Source organism: Orcinus orca, chromosome 17 (assembly GCF_937001465.1).
Source record: "Orcinus orca chromosome 17, mOrcOrc1.1, whole genome shotgun sequence".
NCBI lineage: Eukaryota > Metazoa > Chordata > Mammalia > Artiodactyla > Delphinidae > Orcinus > Orcinus orca.
The window spans coordinates 65,135,284-65,159,984 of NC_064575.1; the positions used below are offsets into that span (position 1 = coordinate 65,135,284).

The following is a 24,701-nucleotide window of genomic DNA, read 5'->3' on the forward strand; positions in this document are numbered from 1 at the left end:
TGAGTATATACTATATTCACATTTTAGACACTGTGAAAAATAGAGAAAAATAGACAATGAACAAACCCAACAAAATCCATGCACACCCAGAGCTTTCATAAATAAGTAAATTAAGCACCATATTAAAGGTCACAAGCGCTATGAGAAAAACAAAACAGAGGGTGATAGGGAGTGTGTGGGGTGCAATTTTTGAAGGAATAGTTAGGAGATGACTGCAAATAAGGTGATCTGTGAAGTTAGAATTCTGAGTTAAGGATTAAAGGAGGCGAGGGTGAGAGCATTACAAATATCTGCACATGGAGTATCCAAGTTTCCAGTTTTAAAATGAAAAGAGCAATCTGGACTTTCATGTGAAATCTTCTCATTAAAAATTAATTTAAATACTGGATGGGCCAAACAAACAAAACATGCCAATAGACTGAATTTATACATAAGATATCCAATTTGTGTTTTATGTAAAATTCAACCCTTCATCCATTTATTACCCATTTTCTATGCAAAAATGTCAGTTCTGCACCTTATGGCTAATTCAACCCCAGCAACCCACTCTCTATCTTCCCTTCACATATTCCTCTTCGCTGCATGAGATACAGCAGTTTCTCCTGCCTTTCTGCTAGAACCCTTATGGTATACGCTTAGCATTTCATGTCTGAATGATGGTCCTGTGTCTGTTGCAGCTGATATTTACATTCTCAGCACTAGGACTTGGGCAATACTTTGTGGGAGATAAAAACGTGGGTGTATGTTGTGTACTGCCTACTGGGTTTTATTTTTCTGGAATTATTATAGGTATAATTTGCCTTGGTTATTTATGCAGTAAACTTTACTGATTTTTCTTATTATCACTGAATATTATCTAGTTGGAGATATTTAGCTGAAAGGGACAAGTAATATGCCTCTAGCTTGCTGGGTTGTGGTTTTCTTTCATTTGGTTGTTACTGAATGTCCTGATGGATCTAATTATCCCGATGCCATCAGTTCCTTATATTATGGGTTTCGTTTATTGTTCTAAGACCTTTATGTTATATCAGCAGATTGTATCCAAACTCTACTGGCATATTATTGTCTCTGAATCAGTTGGGTAGTTATGCCTTGAAAATTTATACCCCACTTAAAAAAGGAAAAGGAGTCCATATGGTTTTTTCTAGCTCCACTAGCTTTAATTGGATCAAAAATGGAAATGTTTATCATACTCATCTCAGAGAGTGATGGATGGCACTCATGTTAATACAGGTTATATTGCATTACAGCAATTCTCTTGACAAAATAAATTTCTCTATAAGAAGAATTATTTTCAGGCCCCAGCATACAAGTATACTTTCAAGTGATATTTAATTTATTCATTCATCAGGGAAGGAATCAAGAAAGAGTTGACATTTGAGCAGAGTCTTTGAAGGATCAGAGGACTGATAAAATGTGGGCTTGGGAATGGAAGAGAGAAAGGATATTGAGGGCTGAAGGGGCATTTTGAGAGACACATTAAATACAAAAAAAAAATCTTACAACATTAAAAGATTTGTCAAAATCTTTTCTGTTTGAGTTCCAGCCCAAGTAAAATCTCCTTTGAGATGCCATGCACAAAACTTCCATACCCCCAACTTCCAGACAGAATTAATTAGCACCCCCCCTTTAGAGCTTCTATCTCCCTATCTTCCTTATAGTACTTAGATTATCTTGTAATTGATTACATGCTTGTCTCGATACTAGCTGATGCATTACTTGAGGGTAAAAACCTGATATTCCACCTCTCAATTCAAGAATAACAGCGAAAGTATCATTTCGTTTATTGAATGCCTACTCCAAGCTAGGCATTGCTAAGCAGTTTACAGACATCAATATCCGATAATCCTTGCTATCCTTGCTATGTTGTGAAGAATACTATCACTTTTGCAGTTTTACAAATGAGATAAATGAGTACTAATGGAGTGGGGACACTTGCCCTGAGTTCCTTTACTGAGTGGCAGAGCTGGAGTGCCACGTAAGCACGTAGTATGGCTCCTAAGCATGCAATCTCACCCAAGATGCTTTGCTTCCTTTTCCCCAGCTCAGTGCCTGGTTCATGCTAAGTGCTCAAGAACTGTCTGTTGAATAAAGAAAGGAATGCATGAAGAAGAGTGTTTCAAGTGTATGATAGAGAGAAGTATGAAAAAACTTGTAAGACTTCCTTCCATGTGGTTAAAAAAAAAAAATCTGTCTGTGCATCAGTGAAGAACCTTCATAGTGTTGGCAAAGTAAACAACCTCTTGGAGTTTTCAAAATGGGATTTGCCCTGCATGCATTTAAACTAGAAAGTCCTCGGGGCATCCCTGCAATTGTGCATCCACCCAGACTTGAAAGGCAAGTCCCCCCACCCACCACCGTCCTTCTAATGATGATAGGACCTAGACCTACTCCAGAGGCACTACATTCAGCCTTCTGAACAATTTCATCAGCATCATGCCCGATCCTTATTTCTTAAAACAGTAAGAAGGAACCCTGACAACCAGACTCTGGAACACAGCCCAGGTCCCAACAGTGCTTGCTGCAACAGGTTCCCATGATTTGCGACACGTGCTCGGGATGGATGACGGCGGGGTTTGCAAGCACTGCTGTAAAGGATGCTGAAGTGAGGAGCGCATGGGCAGAGTGAGCAGAAGAAACATGCGAACCGATAAGTTGGGGCCAGACAGAGGTGAGGAAGACACAGCTAGGAAACCACAGCAGCACCGGTAGCGGCGGCGGCGGCGGCGGCGGCGGCAGACTAACCTGTTGGAGGCTATTTACTGTTAAGAGGGTTTGGCAGAACTTGCAGGGCTAGAGGAGGGATTTCAGAGGTGGAACCAGGAACGCTGGAGGTCACAGTGACCTGCTCGGTGAAGACAGTCTGAGGCTGTTTCTGCACAGCCCAGCAACCGAGAAGTCAGCCCTGCTCAACAACTTTGAAACACTCACCCAGCCGACCTGATGTGTTTGGGTGCTCACTGCCGGTGACTAGGTGAGTGCACGCAATACTTTCTGTAACACAATCGTAAGGAATGGAAAAATGAGTCACTCACTTCCACATTTGTAACTTACCCATCAGAACTAACACAGTGATCGGCAAGTTTGCCTGAATAGCAATTCAGTGGTTTTTGCCTGTCTTCTCTTTATTTAAATATCTTCTTTACTCATTCTTTTTCCTCTACTATTGATAACATCCAGTATGTTGTCAAGGCATTGGCTGTGTAATAGTAAGTCATTGTATCTCAAGTTCCCCTGAATCAGAATTCCCCAGAATGCATTGTAATGGAATCATATCATGCATTCAACTTGTTCAAATGTATATAATGTAATTAAAAATGCATCAATCTTCCTACAATTCAACAACAAAAAACCTCTTGATTAAAAAATGGGCAAAAGACTTGAAGATACATATCTCCAAAGAAGATATACAAATGGCCAATTAGTCCATAAGAAAGATGGTCAGTATCACTAATCATTAGGGAAATGCAAATCAAAACCACAATGAGATACCACTTCACAGCCATTAGGATGGCTATTATAAAAACTGAACAACACAAAACCAGAAAATAACAAATGCTGACGAAGATGTGGAGAAACTGAAACTCCTGTGCAGTGCTGGTGGGACTGTAACATGATACAGCTATGGAAAACAAACTGGTGGTATCTTAACAAATTAAAAACAGGATTACTATATGATCCAGCAATTTCAGTTCTAGGTATATACCCAAAAGATTTGAAAACAGGGACTCACATAATTGTACACACAGATTTATAACAGCATAATTCACAACAGCTAAAAGATAGAAGTAAACCAAGAATCCATCAATAAATAAATGGATAAACAAAATGTGGTATACACATACAACAGAATATTATTCAGCCTTAAGAAGGAAGGAAATTCTGACATCTGCCATAACATGGTTGAATCTTAAAGACATTATGCTAAGTAAAATAAGCCAGTCTCAAAAAGACAAATATTGTGCAATTCCACTTACACGAGCCACCTAGAATAATCGAATTCACAGAGACAGAAAGTTGAATGGTGGTTACCAGCCATTAGGGAGATGGGAGTTAGTGTTTAAAGAGGCCATAGTTTCAGTCTGGGAAGATGGAAAGAATTCTGGAGATGGGCTGTGGGGATGGTTGCACAAATATGTGAACACACTTAATGTCACTGACCTATACATTTAAAAAAGGTTAAAATGGTAGATTTTGTTACGTATATTTTACCACAATTATAAAAAACGCATTTGCTAATAATACTGTACTTTAGACATTACATATGTACACATATTGCATGAGATTGTTTATATAAATGATACACATTTTATTATAACTCATGGGTAACTTAAGAGGTTTTAACTGGTATTTTTTATTGTGTAATTATTGATTTTACAAGCTGAATTTCTAACCTGATCATTGTGTACGATGCAACTGCACTGAATATGCTCCTCAAATTTTAAAAAGACTGGTTATGGCAGAAGGGTGAAACAAGGCAGCCTAGACATATGTTATGGACGAAAATATAGGGCACAGTATGATAGATAATTGTTCAAATCCCCAATAGTTTTCTCTGAATTCATTAGGTCACTAAGTATCCAAATCTCAAATGACATCTCCATTTCAGTTTTGACTGAGTAGCTATGGGTATCTGGGTGCCTTTTGTCTGTAAGAATCATTGGTCAAGATTCCAGCCAAGGACTTTTATTTCCTGGAAGTAAACGACAAGGTAAGTCAGCTTTATGTGAGTTCATATTGCTTTATGGATTTTTGCTGACAAAACACATCAAAATAGATTGCACATAAAAATTGGGGGTAAGCATTATAACCAGCAGTTTAAAAGGAAAATGCATGAAAGCCGTAATAAATTGGAAAATTCAGTTTTATTACTTTCAAAAATTGTGTCAATCATCTAATCAACTGTCAGTTTAGCCATCCCTTTGTAATATGTTGTTGAAAACTCTACCATTGTCTACAGCCTCATTCCTAAAGCACCCACACATTTTTCTCTTTTCAACATAAGGAATTCATTTTCTACTCATAGTACCTTTTGCTGCAATCACATTCAATTCTGTGGGTCTTGGTGACAAAGTAGCCCTGAGAGCTATTACTGGAAATAGAAATAGGAAACAGTGGGATCTCTGAGCCTGTTAACTTCCTTATTTCAGAATCTTAACAGGAGAGTGCAGATGGGTCACTGGGAAAGAAAAGCCATGTTTTGAAATGGCGAAAACTTCTTCTCAAGCATAACATCTACTTTGCAGCCACAGGAAAGGATATAATCCCTCTTTCCAGGTAAAAATGGCAGAACTCAGTCACAAAAAGGCTTATTTCTGGCCCTTTTTAGAGTCAATTAAATTCATTTCTTTTGACAATCTAGAACCAGAAGAAAACCTCCTGTGTTTAATGTACTGTGCAAACAAACAAGGAATGGGCATCGTGTGTGTCTTTAAAGGCAATGGAAAGTATTGGCCATTTAACACAGAGAAACCTCAGGGGCACATCAGAAACCCTGCAGCCAAAAGAGGAAGGGCTTATCTTGCCAGTCTTCCCATATCCTACATAGAAACTCCTGGTGGTGAATATGATCTAACTCTAACCTGAGGCTTAGTTATGTGATTGCCATCTCTCTTATTCTATGAAAGACAACCCCGGCAGGATATTGGAATGATTGATTCTGTACTTAGAACTGAGATTTCAGTTGATAGCGTTATCAGAAAATCTGAAAACCATGCTCCCCGGTCTACCTGGAAACTTGATTTTTTGCCAACAGGGGTATCCATCAAGGAGTACCTTTCACTTTAAAAGCACCAGAGTTTCAATACTGAAACTCTGAGTTTCAATTGAAAGGGAGAGAGGGAAAGGAAAACTCAGAGTTTCAACGGAAAGGGAGAAAGGGAAAGGAAAACAATCATATCTATATCCAGGTTATGCATCTCATTATTTTACATTGATTTCATAAATATTCCTAAACCTTTCTCAAGTCCTCTACATGAGATCCGTTCTATGGGAATAAATGTGAAGACTTCTCTCCCCCAGGCATCTGTCCAAGTGCCAACAACAATTTCTACCTCTCTACATCTCATCACAAAATATCTCATGTCAGTTGGAGGCATTGGGACTGTCACTCTTAGAAGACAGGGAGTCTGTCTTGTTCAAGCTTTACCTCCTCAAGTTTTGCATGTGGCTTTGCCAAGGTGGGCAGTCATTCACTGCTTGCTGAACTTGAATCTTATCGCAATATGCTTTACTTATCTCAGCAGCCATCATCTTAGTGGATTTCTCTGAAAAAGCTGCTTGTTCAAAACATTGTAATAATGAGGATTCCAAGAGCTGTTGTTGTTGTTTTTTAAGTAACCTAAATCTTAAGAACTTTAATTCTTGGCCTTACATGTAACAACTTCAGTAGCTCTAAGTAATTATTTTCATTCTATAGGTGCAGATAATGTTTATTGGCTTATACAAGGGTTGGAAATGTTACAGCTAGGAACATGGCCCATATTTTGTGATGACTACTCTTATGATTTACCATACTTTTTAATATTTTCAATGTTTTATTTTCTCATATTGGGGAAGAATTAATTTGGTGATATTCTATGATTCATGATACTGGACAAGACTCTGTATGCAGCAATGTGGAGAGAAAGTTCCCATAATTCTAGGCAATGAGTCAGATTCCAACAGGTCTCTGTGGCTATCTCTCTTGACTGCCAAAGTGTAGACAGGATGATTAACTCAGCAGTTACTGCAGGCTTGGTGGTATGTAAGAAGTGAAAAAAGCAGTGCCTCTGATTCCCATGTTCAACACAGCTTATCATCTCACTGGTGAGATCAAAAGAACAGATAGGAAACAATAAGATACTGAGAGTTTAAACCATGAGGCATCAGCTACTTCAGCAAGGATTGGGCAAGCCTCCTTGAAGAAGTGAGACTTAAATCAGGCCTCGCAAGAAGACTATACTTTGAAAATACAAAAGAAAACTCATGGGCTTCCCTGGTGGCGCAGTGGTTGAGAGTTCGTCTGCCAATGCAGGGGACATGGGTTCGTGCCCTGGTCCGGGAAGATTCCACATACCGCGGAGCGGCTGGACCCGTGAGCCATGGCCTCTGAGCCTGCGCGTCCGGAGCCTGTGCTCCGCAACGGGAGAGGCCACAACAGTGAGAGGCTCGTGTACCACACAAAAAAAAAATCAACAAAAAAAACCTCACTACAGGATATAGAGAATAAAATGTAATATATTGTGCTATTAAAAAAACAACGATAAATAAAATATACATGTGTTTTAATTTTCTCGTGTTTGAAGAAAGAAACACAAGAATCTAAAAATGTGGCTAATCATGAGCGTGATTGATACGAAAAGGATGGAAAAGAAAAATCTAAATGTAATGTTTTTGTATTGTTCTGATGTCTGAATCATATGGACTATTTACTCAAAAGAGTAAACTAAATTTTAAGAAGAATGAGAGAATGCACCTAAGAATTTTCTTCTCTAAATGCAATGAAGTTTAAGAATTTTGGAAGAAAAATGTGTTCTGTGGGCAAAAAAGTATGGAAAAGACTGGCTTAAATTTAGGAATTCTTTACTTCCAGGTATTTCAGAGAATTCTGTAGGCTAGTTATTGTTAGTAACCAATGGGTAGTTAATACTCAACAGCATTTGCCAAATGTATCCAAATTTACTTTCTTCTTTTTCTTTCTTTCTGAAAGCACCTATTAATATCTTAAAGAGCAAAGTTTGAGAAATCCTATCCTATATATTAAAATGGCATGTTAATAAAACGCTCAACGAGGCAAAAAAAATGTGTGAGAGTGAGAAGGAACATGGCTGCCGTGAAGAACAAGGATACTGATTTGACTGAAGGGGTGAAGAGGTCAGGGAGTGATGGCCAATGACTTTGCATGTGAAGAGTAAACACATCATCCTTGGTACCCCGAATAGTGCCTGGTACACAGTCTGCCCTCAATTACTGTTTATTGAGTTCAACTGAAGCAAATTAGGAAAGGTTTTTCAAAATCAAACAGAGGAGTTTAGATTCAATATGATGAATTAATGAAGACTTCTTGATCACAGAAATGTCAAGGTTTAAGTGATCATGCTTTGGGAGATTGAGTGTGGGAGCAGGGAGCACATCAGCTTTGGATTCAGGTGAGCTTGTCTGTTTTTATGACCATGGGCAAATTGCTAAACTCTTCTGAACTTCATTTTCTTCGTAAAGAAATGGGGAGGTAACACCCATCTTTTAGGATTAATGTGAGCATTAAATGAAATAATACATGCCTAGTTCCTAGCATGGAGTCTTATAAATTCTAGCTATTTTTTACTAGCTGGACAATGACATTATAAGCTAGTTGAAAAACGGAAGAGGAAATCAATAGGGAAGTAAAGGCAGCCTGGAACAGGGGGAGGGTAGTGTAAATGCATAAGAGAGACTCAAAGAAAAAAAACCAACAACAGGATCTGACTTTTAGAAGGGGACTTTCTACCTTTAAACATAATCATATTTTCCCAGTTACTTTCTTAAATATCTTTTAGAGGGTTCTGACTTGATCAGCAAAGTCTTTATGGGGTTTTCTTTTTCCTTTTTTTGACCATGTTGGGTGTCGTTGCTGCACGTGGGCTCTCTCTAGCTGCGGTGAGCGGGTTGCAGCACGCGGGCTTCTCATTGCAGACGCTTCTCTTGTTGCAGAGCACAAGCTCTAGGTGCGCAAGCTTCAGTTATTGCCGCACGTGGGCTCAGTAGTTGTGGCGCACGGGCTTAGTTTCTCCGAGGCATGTGTGATCTTCCTGGACCAGGGCTCGAACCCATGTCCCCTGCATTGGCAGGCAGATTCTTAACTGCTGCACCACCAGGGAAGTCTTATGGAGTTTTCTTAAAAAACAAAGAGAACATATTTTCCGGGGCAGAAAATTAACATAAAAAGTGATATTCTTTTTTTTAAAATTAATTTTTTTATTTTTGGCTGTGTTGGGTCTTCATTTCTGTGCAAGGGCTTTCTCTAGTTGTGGCAAGCAGGGGCCATTCTTCATCGCGGGGTGCAGGCCCCTCACTATCATGGCCTCTCTTGTTGGGAGCACAGGCTCCAGACACGCAGGCTCAGTAGTTGTGGCTCACGGGCCTAGTTGCTCTGCAGCATGTGGGATCTTCCCGGACCAGGGCTCGACCCCGTGTCCCCTGCATTGGCAGGCAGATTCTCAACCACTGCGCCACCAGCGAAGCCCAAGAAGTGATATTCTTAATAGAGGGGCACTTTGAAAGGTCAGCACTGTATTCCAACCTCATGGATTAACTTACAAATGTAAAATGGTAACGAGTTTTCTAGTGAATTAAAAGAGCAGTGGTTTATTTTGGCAAATGATTATGTGGAGGATTCCATCCTAAGAACCAGCACAGCCCACCACGCAGATTTATAAAAAATAAGTATACTTGAAGAGAAGTTTAAATATGAATTTATATTAGCAACTCATGCTTGCTTAGAACGGTAGTGCTAAGGAAAGAAATGTGAATGTGTCCTATTAAAGGAATAATAGCAGGCTTCCTGCCAAAAGTGGCACTGTCCTTGCCTGAAGCCTTTTTAAGTAAGATGTGTCCCACCTTTACTTCCCCAAACAGGAAAAGAAAGAGATAAAGATGAGTCATTATGTTCACTCTGTTAACAAAATGATAAATTTAACTAGAAAAGAAGCTTACATGAAAAGTTTATTTTTCCTGAAAAATCATTTTAACTTTTGGCTTTACCTAAGTGTCATGAGAGATGAGCTATCTTTCCTGAGTCATACAGACTCAAAGGAAACGGAACTGGTCTTTGTTGCCAAAAAAAAAAAATCAGAGATAAATATTCAATGAAGCTGCAGAGTTATCTAAGCTGAAAGAGTGTAGAGCACATGTGATTCCTCCACAGCCACCCATGAATAATTCCTGAGCAGAACTGGGTTTTTCTTTTCTTTCTGATAATCAGACCCCAACACAGAAACCATGTGCGGGTCTCCACCGCTTTGGTGGAGACTTTGGAATCTGCTTTGAACAACGGTTATGACAAACTAGTGCCATTGTACAAACTCTTATCCCCAAGCCTCTTAGCAACCTGTCTCCAATCATAGAAGGAAGAAAAAGGATCTAAGCGTGCCACTCTCTTATTTAAAATCCTTCAATAAAAATCCTTTGAGGATAAATTCCAAACACTGGAATATGTAAAGGAGTAGATTTGAGTCCTTTCTACTGCTTAGGATCTCACATTGTCCCCAGCAAGTAGCTAATAAATGGCTAATGAATGGCTTGAGGTTTTCTGATTTTTCCTCCTGGTCAGGTTTGGAACACCCTCTCCCTTCTACACTCATCCTAGAGCAATCAATGGTAGTGCCATGCTATTCAGAAAGTGTTCTTTGATCATCCCCTGCAAAGCCCACCAGACTTAGTGCTTTCGTTGCATCTCTCTCATACTACTTATCTCTTCTAATCACATTGTGTTTAATTGCTTTCTCTCCCACTAGCTTATGAACTTTGTGAGAGCAGGACTACGTTCCTGTATCCCTAGCACGCAGCACAGTTTGTGGCAGCTAGTAGATACTGGCAAATAAATGAAGTGAATGAAACTCAATTAGATTTCCACTACAAATGGCTTAATCCAGGTTTCAGAAACAGCTGAGGTCAGTGACAATTCTTAGGTACATCTAAGTTTTCCATAGATCATTGAGGCTGTTCAGTTTCTCAGTCTAGCTCCTTTGGAATATATAATATTTAAAAAAAAATCTTTCTCTTTACTTCAAATTCTTTCCCTATATATAATATTTTTAAAAAACCCTTTCTCTTTACTTCAAATTCTTTCCCTACGTAAGAATCACCAAGAAGACACTTGAACTCTAGATAAACCAGGAATTTCACATTCTTGGCAAACACTTCAAGGTTCTTTCTTCCCTGAAAGGAACCCTCTTCTATGAATCTGATAGAAAACTATGGTCCTTTTCTTATTCTCCTTGCTAGAGGCCATTTAGTGAATGCAGTGTGGCTTTTCTAGAGAAATCTGAGTGATCGGTGGAAATAAAACAAAAATACCACTGGAATGATATCAATCAGACTTATACCAGGAATATAAATTTCTATTCATCAGTCTCCTCATTTCAACATGCACACTGAAAAAAATGAAGGTTTAAAATGGAAATGTTGGGGTGTGCCTGCCCCTTTCGTGTGTTTGTAAACTGCTAAGATGCAACAGAGACAGGGAATTTTTTACTACTTTTGGGCTGAGTGACATAGAGATGAAGAAGGCAGCTTCTTTGTTTAATGATAGTTTGATAAAGCAACTTTATTGTTCCTACTAGTGGCTTTAGAAAAACATAATCCCCACTTAACTGCAGAGTACATATATTCCCTAAATAAACTTACTATTCTCTTCCTAAATAGAACTGTCTTAACAGTAGCACATTATATTCATCAAATACACACACATATATATGGTATTTATGTATGAGTGTCTGTATGTAATGAGTTTCCATGACTGTAACCCAAGCCTGCTCCCAAGATTATCCAAAACTTATCACATCATGTTGTCAGGAAGAATTCAACATTCTAGAGTCATCCTTTTTCTGTTTGTACAGTCTAACTATATGATAGTGATTGGGGTCTGTAGCTATCATTTGCCTTCTGAAATTACTTTGTCAGAAGCCGTACGGCTTTTTGTACCTTCAGGCATTATTTTTCTTTTAATTAAAAAAAAAAAAAGTTTACGTGTGGTATTAGAAGTTACCACTCAAGAGTGTTCAAAGAGACCACATTTAATCAGAGTGAAAGGAAAGAGTAACGTGGGGTAAATTGCTCTAGGCTTATCCTTCATGTTGTAGCCAGACTGGACTAAATGTCTCTTGTACTGGAGCTCTTTTTAAAAGACATTTTTGCTGTCACAGAGTGTGTGGAATATGAGGGTCAGATCTCCCCGTGACTGTCTCCCTCCACCATTCCTAAGCTTAGATATGGACCGTGAACCTGTAGATGGAAAGTGCCTCTGATAAAAGAGGAACCGTCCGGAACACAGGCTTGCCCACAGAGGAAGAGTTTGACGAAACAGCCAAAAATCAGCCTCAAATATCCAGCCTCTGCCATGTGAGTCTAAGGGAATGGGTTTATTCCTGTCGAGTTAAGAAATAACTCACAAGCCAGCAGGGGAACCAGACAACGCTGTTTCTTCCAAGAAGATAACTGAACTATTGGCCGTTCTTCTGGAAAATAACCCCACATTGGAAGGGTGGGAAGAGACCCAGAATTCCTTACCAAAACGCTGCCAAACTTGAAAAATAGGAAATTCTGTCTTGGAAATTTTATTGATTTAAAAACATATTTGAATGACATTTAAAATATCAGGGTCATGTTTGTCAGAAACTGAACTCAGGTGATCCTGAGTATTTTCATGGCAATAGATTTTTAAAAATACAGAAAAAATAGTTTTATTTATTTTCAAAGCTAGGGTTGTAATCTCCTGAAACCTAATACATAATTTTGGCCGATATTTTCATGTAGCCTCTTTCTTCTTCAATGCCTAGAGATACGCAACTATAGTAATGATAAAGTCCTTCCATGCAAAATAGCTTAAAGTTTAAAAATATTTCACAATATTTTTTCAAATTAAAAATGAATTGAAAATAGTTATCACACTATTCCTTTTTTTTGACCGACATGTCTGTGTCCTCGGGAGTGAGAAAATGAAATCAGTGATGATTTTCCTAATCCAGAATAAATTTTCCTTTTGCCTTGCATGCATTCTAGCCAGATGAGTGGGCAGTGATTTTGAAGGTTAGCAATCTGCTTCCAGTCTTAGAAAGCAGGCAAGTCTCTAAAGAAAGAAGAAGAAAAAAAAAAGCCTGGTCAACACAGACTTGAGATCTCCGTTTAGAGTTATGGGAAGTGCATGGACTTTAGTAATAAAGAGGAAAAAAAAAAATCCTGGCTCCGCTATTTATTAATGTTGTAATCTTAGGCAAATGGCTCTTTCTGGCTGAGCCTCAGTTTCTCTGTTTTGAAAATGGAGAAAGAAACATCTCCCAGCGAGGGCCTGACAGTTAAATGATTTATTGTCTATTGAATACCTAGCTTGGAGCCTGACTCATGCTGTGGACTCCCAACCGAAATTATTTCCCTTGCCCTCTTCTCTCCTTCACACTATTCTTGCTTTTTCTTGCTTTCTGACTATACTGACCGCTCCTTCTCATTTTTTTTTTTTTAACTGAAACTAAAGGAATGAAAAGCTACCCTGACTTCTGAAAGTTAAGAAATCTGTGGTGCAACAGGCACATCCTGTCTCTGTGTGGCTTGAGTTATTCAGCATTATTCGTCGATCCAGTCGATCCATCCCCGCGTCTAAGCACAGGATCATTCCTGAAAGTTACTCCATAGAAGCCCTTTTAGGTAAAACATTTCATTAATCCCAGCTACTCCACTGCAGAGTAATATGTGATCACTGAATTCTGCTGACCTAGCGAAGTCATCTCTAACTTTATTTCTGATAGCCTTCAATTAGGATGGTCCAAAACAGCCTGAAAATATTTAATGCTGACACTCTTCCCCAAAAGCAAAACCTTCTGTAGGGTCTTTTCTGTGACTTGTCCTTTTATGTCAGTAGATTTGACAATCTTTCAGCACGGAAACACAAAGAGGGAAAAGGGGAGGGGGATAAAGAGAGAACCCAGGAGGGGAGTTGGGGAGAGAGGAAAGAAATCACAGAAAATTCTCAGCTTCGTGAGTGTTACAAATTGTGTTCCAAGTCATTTGCCCACATTTGTCGCCAGATAGCTGAGATCTGTAAGTAAAGGTTGGAAGGACTGTCCAAAACAAACAAACAAACAAAAAACCTTTATGTCAACACAGCCTCTGTTTTTGTGACTGGGGCTTTTAAGAACAAAATATCACTTTTCCTAAAAAGCGAACTCTGAAAGTAACAGTATTTTCAACCCCAAGTGTCCCCCCTCCCCGCCCCTGCCTCCAGCAAATAAAGCTTCAGAAATGCAACACCTATCAAATATTTCCTCAGAAATCCCAGATTGCTGGGATCATAAAGAGTTCTACTTTTTTTTTTTTTCTTTTTGACATTTAGGCAGATTGAGTTTGAGAGAGGAAGTGACTCTGAGTCCAGACTGCCCTGCACCACTGTCAGAGGAAAGAACTGAAGTCAAATGAAGTGATAATATACTGTAGAATATTTAACAGAGCGCAAGGCAGAGGAAAATGGCAATCTGGGAATATACAACTGATCCCCAGAATAGACAGTCTCCAGTGCCAGAACAGATGCCAAGTACAGTAGATCATAAAATGGTAAAATTACCTCTGCCCTGTGGGCTGTGTGTTGACACAGGGGAAATAGCTCCCCAACAGTCAGAGTAGCCGGGTCTCAGTTCCCCGTCACAGGGATCATTTGTCATGGACTCTGCCAACTTTCCTTTCTACTCCTTTCTGTATAGTCATTGGTGAGAAAGCTGTAAGTAACCCCCTTAATGACTGCTACATGCTGCCGTGGGATTAATGACAGATAAAGTACTGCTCTGAGCTCTCGTGTCAGGTTGTGAATGAAATCAGAGGGTTCTGTGGAGGATATTTGCAAAGCTCTTTCCATTTCGTGGAAGACTCAAGGTGACAAGGGACATGTAGATTTCTCTCGCAAGGAAAGATAAATAGAGTGACAAAGGAAAAATACACCCCCTTCTCTGTGCTTAATAAGCACCTGCCACCTTCTGGGGGAAAGGGGTAAGAATGCTTACGTGGTGTCTCAGAATGATGTAAAGGTTGAACAATAGGCCAAACAAGCCACAGAGAGAGGAATGATGCTTCCAGGGGGAGGTATCTGTCCAAAGAATACAGCTACCTCATCTTCGTAGTGGAGCTGAGACTTACATTTGAAGAAGTTCTGTCTGTCTTTTTGCTGTATGGGTAAAAGAGAGTATCACTGTCCCTCACCTCTTGGCAAATTTTCACTGAATCTTTGTGCTGTGCACTTGACTCTTTGCTAAACAGCCATTGAAGGCTGAGATAATCATGAACAGAAAGAAGTAAGAAGTTTTTGTCCTAGGTTTCTTTTTCTTTTTTCTTCTTTTCCCTTTTTCTGCCTTTTTACCTTCCATCATTTCTATTTTTTTCTTTCAAACTCAAAGACACTCTGTAATATCTTATACAAAGGACAAACAAAGAAAAATAAACCAAGTGAAAGAGAAGGAGTGGATAGATGAGTAAGGATAAATGACCAAAAAAAGAGCCAAAAGAGGGTTCCCCTGGTGGCACAGTGGTTGAGAATCCGCCTGTCGATGCAGGGGACACAGGTTCGTGCCCTGGTCCGGGAAGATCCCACATGCCACGGAGGGCTGGGCCTGTGAGCCATGGCCGCTGAGCCTGCGCATCTGGAGCCTGTGTTCCGCAATGGGAGAGGCCACAACAGTGAGAGGCCCGCGTACCGCAAAAAAAAAAAAAAAAAAAAAAGAGCCAAGAGAAACCAATGCAGAAAGTTTGCCTGGGACCATTATGTTATGAGACGGTATGCATTCAAGAATACATATATACACACACTATGGAAAGTTTTCTACTAAAAAATGATTACTCTTGGTTCTTAAACTTACAAAGATGAAGTGATCTTAAACCCTGGCTGAAGTTTTTGCAGATGTGTGAATCTATACAGTTTCAATAAAAAGTTGCTGTTAGTGGAAAGTTTAAACTGCTATGATGTGAGGCAGAAACTAGAATAGGAAGAATGGTTTGCCCAGAATTTCTATTCAGATCTTGTGGTTTTCAGAATAGAAGCTTGTTCAGTCTTGGTGAAAAGGAACTTCTATTTCAAAGAAAAAAAATTATAAAAATTTCAGAACACTTCTTCATCAAATAATTCTTTTTCTTTTGCAGTCCGCGGGCCTCTCACTGTTGTGGCCTCTCCCGACGCGGAGCACAGGCTCTGGACGCGCAGGCTCAGCAGCCATGGCTCACGGGCCCAGGCGCTCCGCAGCATGTAGGATCTTCCCGGACCGGGGCACGAACCCATGTCCCCTGCATCGGCAAGCGGACTCTCAACCACTGCGCCACCAGGGAAGCCCAAATAGTTCTTAATAAAATGTTAATTGATAAGTTGAAACTAGTTTTCTTTCAGATTCACAGAGATTTTAAAAGTGTTAAGGAGATAATTATATTGGCAGATTAAGTTGGATATTTCTCAAATATAAAATGTTTAAAAAAGCACTTCCATATTTTATATAAACCAATGCATAATTTGGATTATCTTTTCCTGGTAGAACATATTGATAAGCATAGAAGGAATTTTTAGTATAAAAATGGAAACAAATGTTTTCATTAACAGTGAAATTAAATTTATTAAATAAAATTCAGAAATATACGGGAAAATAGAAAAAAGGCTTCTTATCACATAAATACAACTGCTGTTGACACTTTGATGTGGATCCTTTCCTTTATTTCTCTATGAATTCATTCTCTTAAATATGTTTTGGTTGTAATTATACCCCTTGCACAATTTAATAATAATAATAATGATGATATCCATAAGTTATTAGCATCCATAACATCCCAGATACATTATCTACTTTACATTTAACCCCTAAATTAACCACATAAAGTAGGAAGATGAAGGAACCGAAATTCAAACTTGCCAAAGATGACACGGCCAGTCAACGGCGTAACTGAACTTGAACGGACTTTTTTCTTTCTATGCTCATTCCACATCATTACATCTGTCTGTGGAATTTGAGTTTCAATATGAGAAATAAATGACATTGTATCTACAAGAATATCCCACTTTTAATAAGTACAAATTTCCCAAAGATAAGTTTCAACACAAAATTGCGGTGCTGTGATAGAACCGTGGTGGACAGTTCACCTTTGTGACAGCTTCAACTAAAAATCCAAGTTAACTTTTTCTTTTCTGTTTTTTTGGCTAACAAAAAGGATTTGGGTTCATGCTAGAGTATGCCCATTTGTGAAAACAGACTTTTTTTTTTGCTCTGGGAACTCTGCATTTATTGCTAATCCTTTATCTTACATACTGTTATGATTTTAATTTTGATGGAGTTGTAAGATCCCATCAGGGTATTCCCTTGTGCTGTGTTCTTGAACGTTAATTATATAAAAGTAGAACAATTTTCCTGTACAAAGGAAAAGGATGGGAAAAGAGAGGCTATCTGACAGTCTCAATTATTCAGTTTCTCGATGATACACAGGGCACTATTTGAACCTGTAGCAATTTGCTGGCACTGAGAGTATCAAAAGCATATTCAAATGGATGAGAGGAAGGATAACAATTCCTTCTATTAGACTGGCAATTGACCATCTGCTTCAGAAGGTGGTGTTTAACCTGCAGGTAATCATGGGGAAATAGCTTGATGATGTGTGTCAGACTTTATTTTTTCTTGGGTGGGGGCAGGGTGGGATGGGAGTGGTTAAAAGTGCAGACAGACAGCTGCCCTCCCATTCTATTAGAATCATGGGCACATTCAGTACGTTTTAAAGCACCTTCTCCCAAAACCAACCAGAAAAATAAAGGTACTGTGTTCAATACTCAGTTAAATAAAATCAAACTTAAGCTCTGTTCCCTAATATTTCCTTAGCAAGATAATTTCTAGCATCAGATGAAATTTACAGTGTGTTACTGGTGTTCTTCCATTCCTCTTAAAGCCACCATCTGAGGGCTAAGATGGTTAAGGCCAAAGGAATTATTTTGAAATTTTTATTTATGTATTATTTCAGGTTTTTTGGAAGTTATTCAGAGCTTTAATTGGATATAGTAAAATTCTGTGCACTTTTGTGAGGGAAGTATGCTTTTGTCAATTAGATTTCTATCTTCCTATGTAGCCCAGCATAAGGGAACATAATACTGTTAGATAACAGACTTCCAGGTGGCTGCAGCTGAAGGAGTAGGTTTGATTTTTTAAAATAGTAAGTGATCATGGAGTCATTTTCTTTGTGTTTAAATGTTTCTTTTTTTATTATTAACACAAAGTTGTAAATCAACTCTACTTCAATAAAATAAATTTAAAGAATTTTTTTTTGTTTTTAGTAATGGGAATTTTTTTTTGACCCAACCTGAAAGGTTTTTTTAATTGACAAATAAAATAGTTGGACAAAGAAAGAAAAAGAGTATTCCCAGATTCCCAGCTTGAGCAAAATTTACACAGGAGTATTACACAGGCCTGTGCAGTAACTACAGCATCAGGAACATCTAGTGCCTGGAATTATAGCAGTTCCTCCTTGAGCTTGGGTAGTGCAAAACTCAGAAGCACAGGGAATTTCAAAGGCATTGAATTATTCTATTATTTACCCCCAATACCCTCAGCAAGTGTCACTACCAACACAAAAGTCATGGTGTCTGTTTTATAAAGTATTAATTTATAGTCATTTATTCATTCAATTAGCAAATATTTGGGGCAACCTGCTTTGTGCCAGACACTGTTCTAGGTTCTTGGGAATGCAACAGTGAATGAAAACAAACAAAAACCAATACAAAAGAAGAAAAAGAATTCCCTGCTTTTGTGGTGCTTACATAGTAGTGAGGCAAACAAGCACTAAAGAGATAACTAATACATGTAGAGTATAGTAGACAGTGATAAATGCTAAGAAGAAAAAAATAGATCAAAGAAGGGGATAGAAAATGCTGAGAAAGGGGGTGCTAAAATGTTAGGTAAAGTGACATTAAAGATCCCAAAGAGGAAAAGAATGAGTAACGTAGCTAAGGGAAAAATGGCTCTAAACACATACTGTACAAATACAGTGGCTCCTAGGCTCATGTGGATAGCATACTGGATACCACAGACGTAGGACGGGTCCATCATTGTAGGAGATTCTAGTGGACAGTGCTGCTCCCAACAAAAGGAAAAGGCAATACAAAGGCTCTGAATTGGAGAGCAACAGAGAGAGCAACGAGGAGGTCAGAGTGGTTGTAGCTGAGTAAAAGTCGGGGAGGGAAATAGGAAACTTGGTCAGAGAGCTAATGAAGGACCAGCACGCATAGAGCCTCTCTCAGGTAAAATTATATATATGTGGAACAAATATTCACTTTTATATTGAGATTAAATTAAACATATTTTGCTGTTTCATTGCTCAGACACAAATAGCTTCGGGTGAGAATTCTTTTTCCCTTTTTCTGTTTTTTGTTTTCCCTTCATTACCTTGGAAGGTAAGATGAGATTAGACTTCAAGGAGGAAATTGCAGGAAAGGCATTTAAGAGAAAGAAGAGGTGAAGATGAATCAGGCTGAAATGAATAGTTACATTTTTGCTTACAATCTGGCATAACTGCTCTCATGATGTAACTATGAGGAAAAAATGCTTTTAAGTATAATTTTCACATAAATCAAGTAGCAAACGAAAAGAAAAAAATAAACTTAATATTGCCTTTAGGATTATCTACAGATAGGTGAAGGACCATGTAGGAACATTTTATTGGAAAATAAATAGATATTATGGATAGGCAGAGAAGATGAAAATTAAGGATGGCTGAAATTTCCCTTTCAATACAATTTCTCTAAAGGTTTACTATTAATGATTTTTTTCTTTCGTTTTAAACAGACCTTAAATATACCCCAGGGAGAATAAACTCATGTAGTCACAGTCATTTCAATGTGAATTAATTGATCAGATCACTTTTCTTCCTGGCAGAAAATCCTGGGAAGGCTTTAAGTATCTGATGTCAGAAGTTTGAAAAGAAAAGGATGGAAACAAAGACAATAAATCTTACTATTTTTTAGGAGCCAATTCAGAGAATAGTAAGAATCTGCATAGATAAAATTTCTGGAAATCCAGGTTGTTTCGTGGCAGGTTCTGAAATATGGATGAGTTGACTGCACCGTTCCATCAATTCCTGTATCTTTCCTTGGACTTGATCCATAGGGAGGTAGCTAAGAGCCTGGCAATCTCTCCGGGAGCCAATGGTATTGCTTCCTGAGCTTCTGGGAAAATGCTTTCTATTTTATTCACCCCTCCACATTTGGCCAAATAAGTTTATAATGGGAATAAGGATGGCAGAGCAACTTGGGAGAGGCAAGGAAATGTAGGGTATGAGGACAAGGAAACCTGGAGAATCCACCCTTCTATTTTTTGGTCCCATAACACCCCTAATATTACCCTTTGGATTCAGCCATCACTAATTTGTATCCTCCCTGTCTGTAATATCCATTCCCTTTCCAGTAGTTTGTTCCCATTAAGGAGTGTTTAGGAGCTGGCTCCTGGAAAACTATTGAGGGCTTTACTGTATTTCTGAGTGATGGAAAGCATTCCTTTAATATATATAAGTAATACGAGAACATGTCTTGGGAGGGACTTTGTATAGGAAGCTGTGCAAACAGTGAAAAAATGAGTATTTCCCCAGAGGTGAAATGGCAGTCATATTGCAGTGGGAGCAAAAGGGTATTTGACATACCAAAAGGAGCTCTCACCAAGCAGGCATGGGTGTACATATCGGCTATAAAATACCGTATCTTGTGTCTTAGACCAAATTATTTGTCATGAAGATAGCTTGTCCCATTGATTTTGATTTTTCAAAGACAATTTTAAGTGCCTGGAATAGAAAACAAACAAACAAAAAAAACCAGAATGCTCCTGGAATGCTGGAATGTTTGAAGTATTCTGTATACGACCCAAGAGTAATATATGCCCTACGTATTTCTCTATAAAGATACTCCACTAAAACTTCATTAAGCAATAGTGAAAATGGAATGAAGCATTCTATTCCAAGTGATTCAAGTTCCATATAACACTAGCTAAAATTTGGGGAAACTTACTCTGATTAGCACTTTATATGCATTATCTCATTTAACGAGTGCCTCAACTCTATGAAGTATGTGTGATTATACCCATTTTTTGGCTAAGGAAACTGAGCTACGGGATCACACAAGTTAGGAGCCAAGTCAACATTGCAATCCTAATACAGTAAGTCCCCTACATACGAACGAGTTCCATTCTGAGAGCCCTTTCATAAGTCCAATTTGTTCCTAAGTCCAACAAAGTTAGCCTAGGTACCGAACTAACACAACTGGCTGTATAGTACTGTACTGTAATAGGTTTATAATACTTTTCACAAGAATAATACATAAAAAACAAGCACAAAAAATAAAGAAAAAAATTTTAATCTTACAGTGCAGTACCTTGAAAAGTACAGTAGTACAGTACAACAGCTGGCATACAGGGGCTGGCACTGAGTGAACAGGCAAGAAGAGTTACTGACTGGAGGAGGGAGAGGAGGTGGGAGATGGTAGAGCTGAAGCATCCTCAGCAATAGGAGACGGAGGGCAAGCTGCAATCTCACTCACGCCTGACACGGATGGCATTGGTTCTGGTTCCTTGCTGGATTCAATTCTATCTACCCTCTTGAAAAAATGATCTAGTGATGTCTGGGTAGCATGTCTGGGTAGTAGCATGTTCGCATCTTTGAAAGTTCACAACTTGAAGATTCGTATGTAGGGGACTTACTGGAACAGAATTCGGTTCCCTTGTAGCTTGGACTGTGGGAGAGGGTCAATAAAGGGCAATCAAAAACCACTATTGCAAATATCATATGATATCGCTTATATGTGGACTCTAAAAAAAGGATATAAATTAACTTATTTAAAAGACAAAAATAGAGTTACAGATGTAAAAAACAAACTTATGGTTACCAGGGAGAAAGTGGGGGGAGGGATAAATTGGGAGATTGGGGTAGACATATACACACTACTATATATAAAATAGATAACTAATAAGGACCTACTGTAGAGCACAGGGAACTCTTCTCAATACTCTGTAATGACCTATATGGGAAAAGAATCTAAAAAAGAGTGGATATGTGTATATGTATAACTGATTCACTTTGCTGTACACCTGAAACTAACACAACGTTGTAAATCAACTATACTCCAATAAAAATTAAAAAAAACAAACCACCATCGCAAATCTACTCTGATACCATCCTAGACCTCCAGTGGCTCAACCAGTTCTGCAATAGACACAACTGGGTAAAAACTTGACAATTCGAGTTCACTCACTCTCCAAGGCTCTCACTGATACCTTCTACTCCCCACCAAGGCTGTCATCGTCTCTAGTCCCCCCCTGTTGTTCTTGTCATAAATGTCCTCCCCTGGAACGCCTGACTGTAGACCACCCTCCCTTGCTTCTTGCCTCTGGAACACAAGTTTCATTTACCAGCTTCTATTATAGCCTCCCAATGTTGGCAGAGGACTCTTTTTCCTTTGCCCTCAACTGGAACCTAGTTTTCCCTGAAAATATTGTCTCTGTGGCTTGTACAGTTGAGGCTCCTCTTTCTGCCAGACCTCAGGGCCAGCTGTGTGGTTAGCACTGTCCTGAGTCCCTATCACTAACGGAGAACTTGTTCACTTCCCTGCATGTTTATGTCTGCAGCTCCATCGCACCCCCAAACCTCCTCACGGCTGTCACCCAACACACTTCCAGTGACTCTCCTTTAAAATCGGGATTCTGAGACCAACATACTTAAAGTTTCTTTTTAAAATAAATTTACTGATGTAAAAAGAAGGATAAATGGAAAGAATATATTTCAGGAGATGCAGAGCTATGACAAAAACCGTGAACTCTGGGACACCCAGACTTAGAATAAAAAAAAAAAAAATCCAGGGCTTCCCTGGTGGCGCAGTGGTTGAGAGTCCGCCTGCCGATGCGGGGCACACGGGTTCGTGCCCCGGTCCGGGAAGATCCCACAGGCTGTAGAGCGGCTGGGCCCGTGAGCCATGGCCGCTGGGCCTGCGCGTCCGGAGCCTGTGCTCCGCGACAGGAGAGGCCACAACAGTGAGAGGCCCACGTACCGCAAAAGAAAAAAAAAAAAAATCCAAGCTCTTTAATAAGCATTCAAGAGCCTACATCACCTGGTTCACGCCTGCTCACCTCTTAAACATCACCCTTCATCACTCCATTCCTGACCTTTAACACCTTAGCTGTGCAGAACTCTGAGTGGTTAAGAGAACATTCCAGGCTCTTTCTTACACCTCTTTGACCCGTGCTCGCACTCCCTCTACTTTGCCATCCCAATCCCAGACCAATTTATTTGGCCAACTCCTAGCCTTAAGACTCAGTCAGTGATTATTTTTCATAAGACCCTTGACTCCATCAGGTTAGCGGTGGTGGTGGGAATAGGAATTTAACTCTATAGCCATCTCTGTCATGCTCTCCCTTCATGGTTTCACAGTCATCTACTATATGTCTGTCTCCCCACTAGACTGTTTAAAGGGATGAACTATGGTGTAATTTTCCCTTTCCCCCCAGCACATCGTGGAGTGCAGAGCACAGAGCAAACACTGGATGAATGCTTGTGCAATGAATGGATACCACCAATGTCTTCAGGGGAAAAGACTCACTTAGAAATAGCTTTCCTTTTATTATTCCTTTTAAGTTCCTTCATCATTAGGACAAGGTCCTAAATGTGATTTCCAAGTTGTAATTTTGCATTTCAGAGACTAAATTGATGTTGTGATTTATTTTTTCCAGAAGCATGACTGCCTTTTACATTTAGGGCTGAGCTGAGGAAGCACACACATGAAAGTTTTGTTTGCACACTCAGGACATTTAAAAGTGCCACATTCAAAAAATCACATGCTCTGAAAATCTCTACCTCTTTCATTTTAAAGGACATTCATGGGAGGTTCCCCCCTGAGTAAAATAAATGCAAAATCAGTATGTATCGGAGGGTACGTTTAAACATTTTAATTGAACTGCTAACCTAATCAACTCCATCATCTGATATATGCCCTCTCCATTCTCATTTCCTGAAGCCAAGAGCAAGAAGTATGTCTTGTTCCAAGATGTGCATTACGTGAGGGTCGCTTAATCAGCACATATAGGTTTTTGTCTTCCGATAGACTTCCTTCATTATCTGGACTCCACTTTGCCTTTATTCTCCCCATAATTTCCAGAATCTTTGTTAGGCTCCTACTGAGAACTCCAAACGTAAAGGGGGGTATGTTTGGCCTCAAATAAGAAAAGTTCTGTGATCTCAGAGGCATTTGCCATATGGGCTCTTACCGAGGCAGACACTGGAATGCTGTCTTAGAAGGCTCCGGAATGTTCCCAGAGACACAGGCATGCAAATTAGAAGTTCGGCCAGGGCGGGGCTGATGTACTGTATGCATTTGCCAGAGGCTTTACCAGAATACTTTGTGGCATGAATTGTAAACTTTCTTTCAACAGCAAGAACAAGGAGGACACTATAAGCCTCATTGTTATAGAGACAAGAGTTAGGGGAGATAAAAGGATATGCTTTTAACTTATGTTAATTTATGTATAGTGTGCCTCCTTTCATTTCTTTTATTGTAAAATTTGGATAGCAAAAATAAGTGAAGAGATCTTCCCTGGTGGCGCAGTGGTGGGAGTCCGCCTGCCGATGCAGGGGACACGGGTTCCTGCCCCGGTCCGGGAAGATCCCACATGCCGCGGAGCGGCTGGGCCCGTGAGCCATGGCCGCTGAGCCTGCGCGTCCGGAGCCTGTGCTCGGCAACGGGAGACGCCACAACGGTGAGAGGCCCGCGTCCCATAAAAATAAATGAATAAATAAATAAATAAATAAGTGAAGAGAAAAAGGTTTTCAGTAAAAGAGGAACATAGTTTCAGTTAGGAGGAGGAGAATGCTATTTTTTGGAGGGGGTAGCTCTGTAGAATGCTATCATTGGCACCATCACCATAAAGAGAGTAGTCACGCAGTCTGATCTCATTGCTGCTTTGGAGGTTCAAGTGTTTACCATGTTCTCAATATGC

At 39.4% G+C, this 24,701-nt stretch overlaps 1 long non-coding RNA gene across 1 annotated transcript; it reads left to right on the plus strand.

The window, feature by feature from the left end:
* Nucleotides 1–2,348: 2,348 nt before the first annotated feature.
* LOC125961657 (uncharacterized) lies at nucleotides 2,349–16,392 on the plus strand. The gene is made up of 2 exons (XR_007472632.1): nucleotides 2,349–2,974; nucleotides 15,853–16,392. It is a non-coding gene; the product is annotated as an uncharacterized LOC125961657 (long non-coding RNA).
* The last annotated feature ends 8,309 nt before the right edge of the window (nucleotides 16,393–24,701 follow it).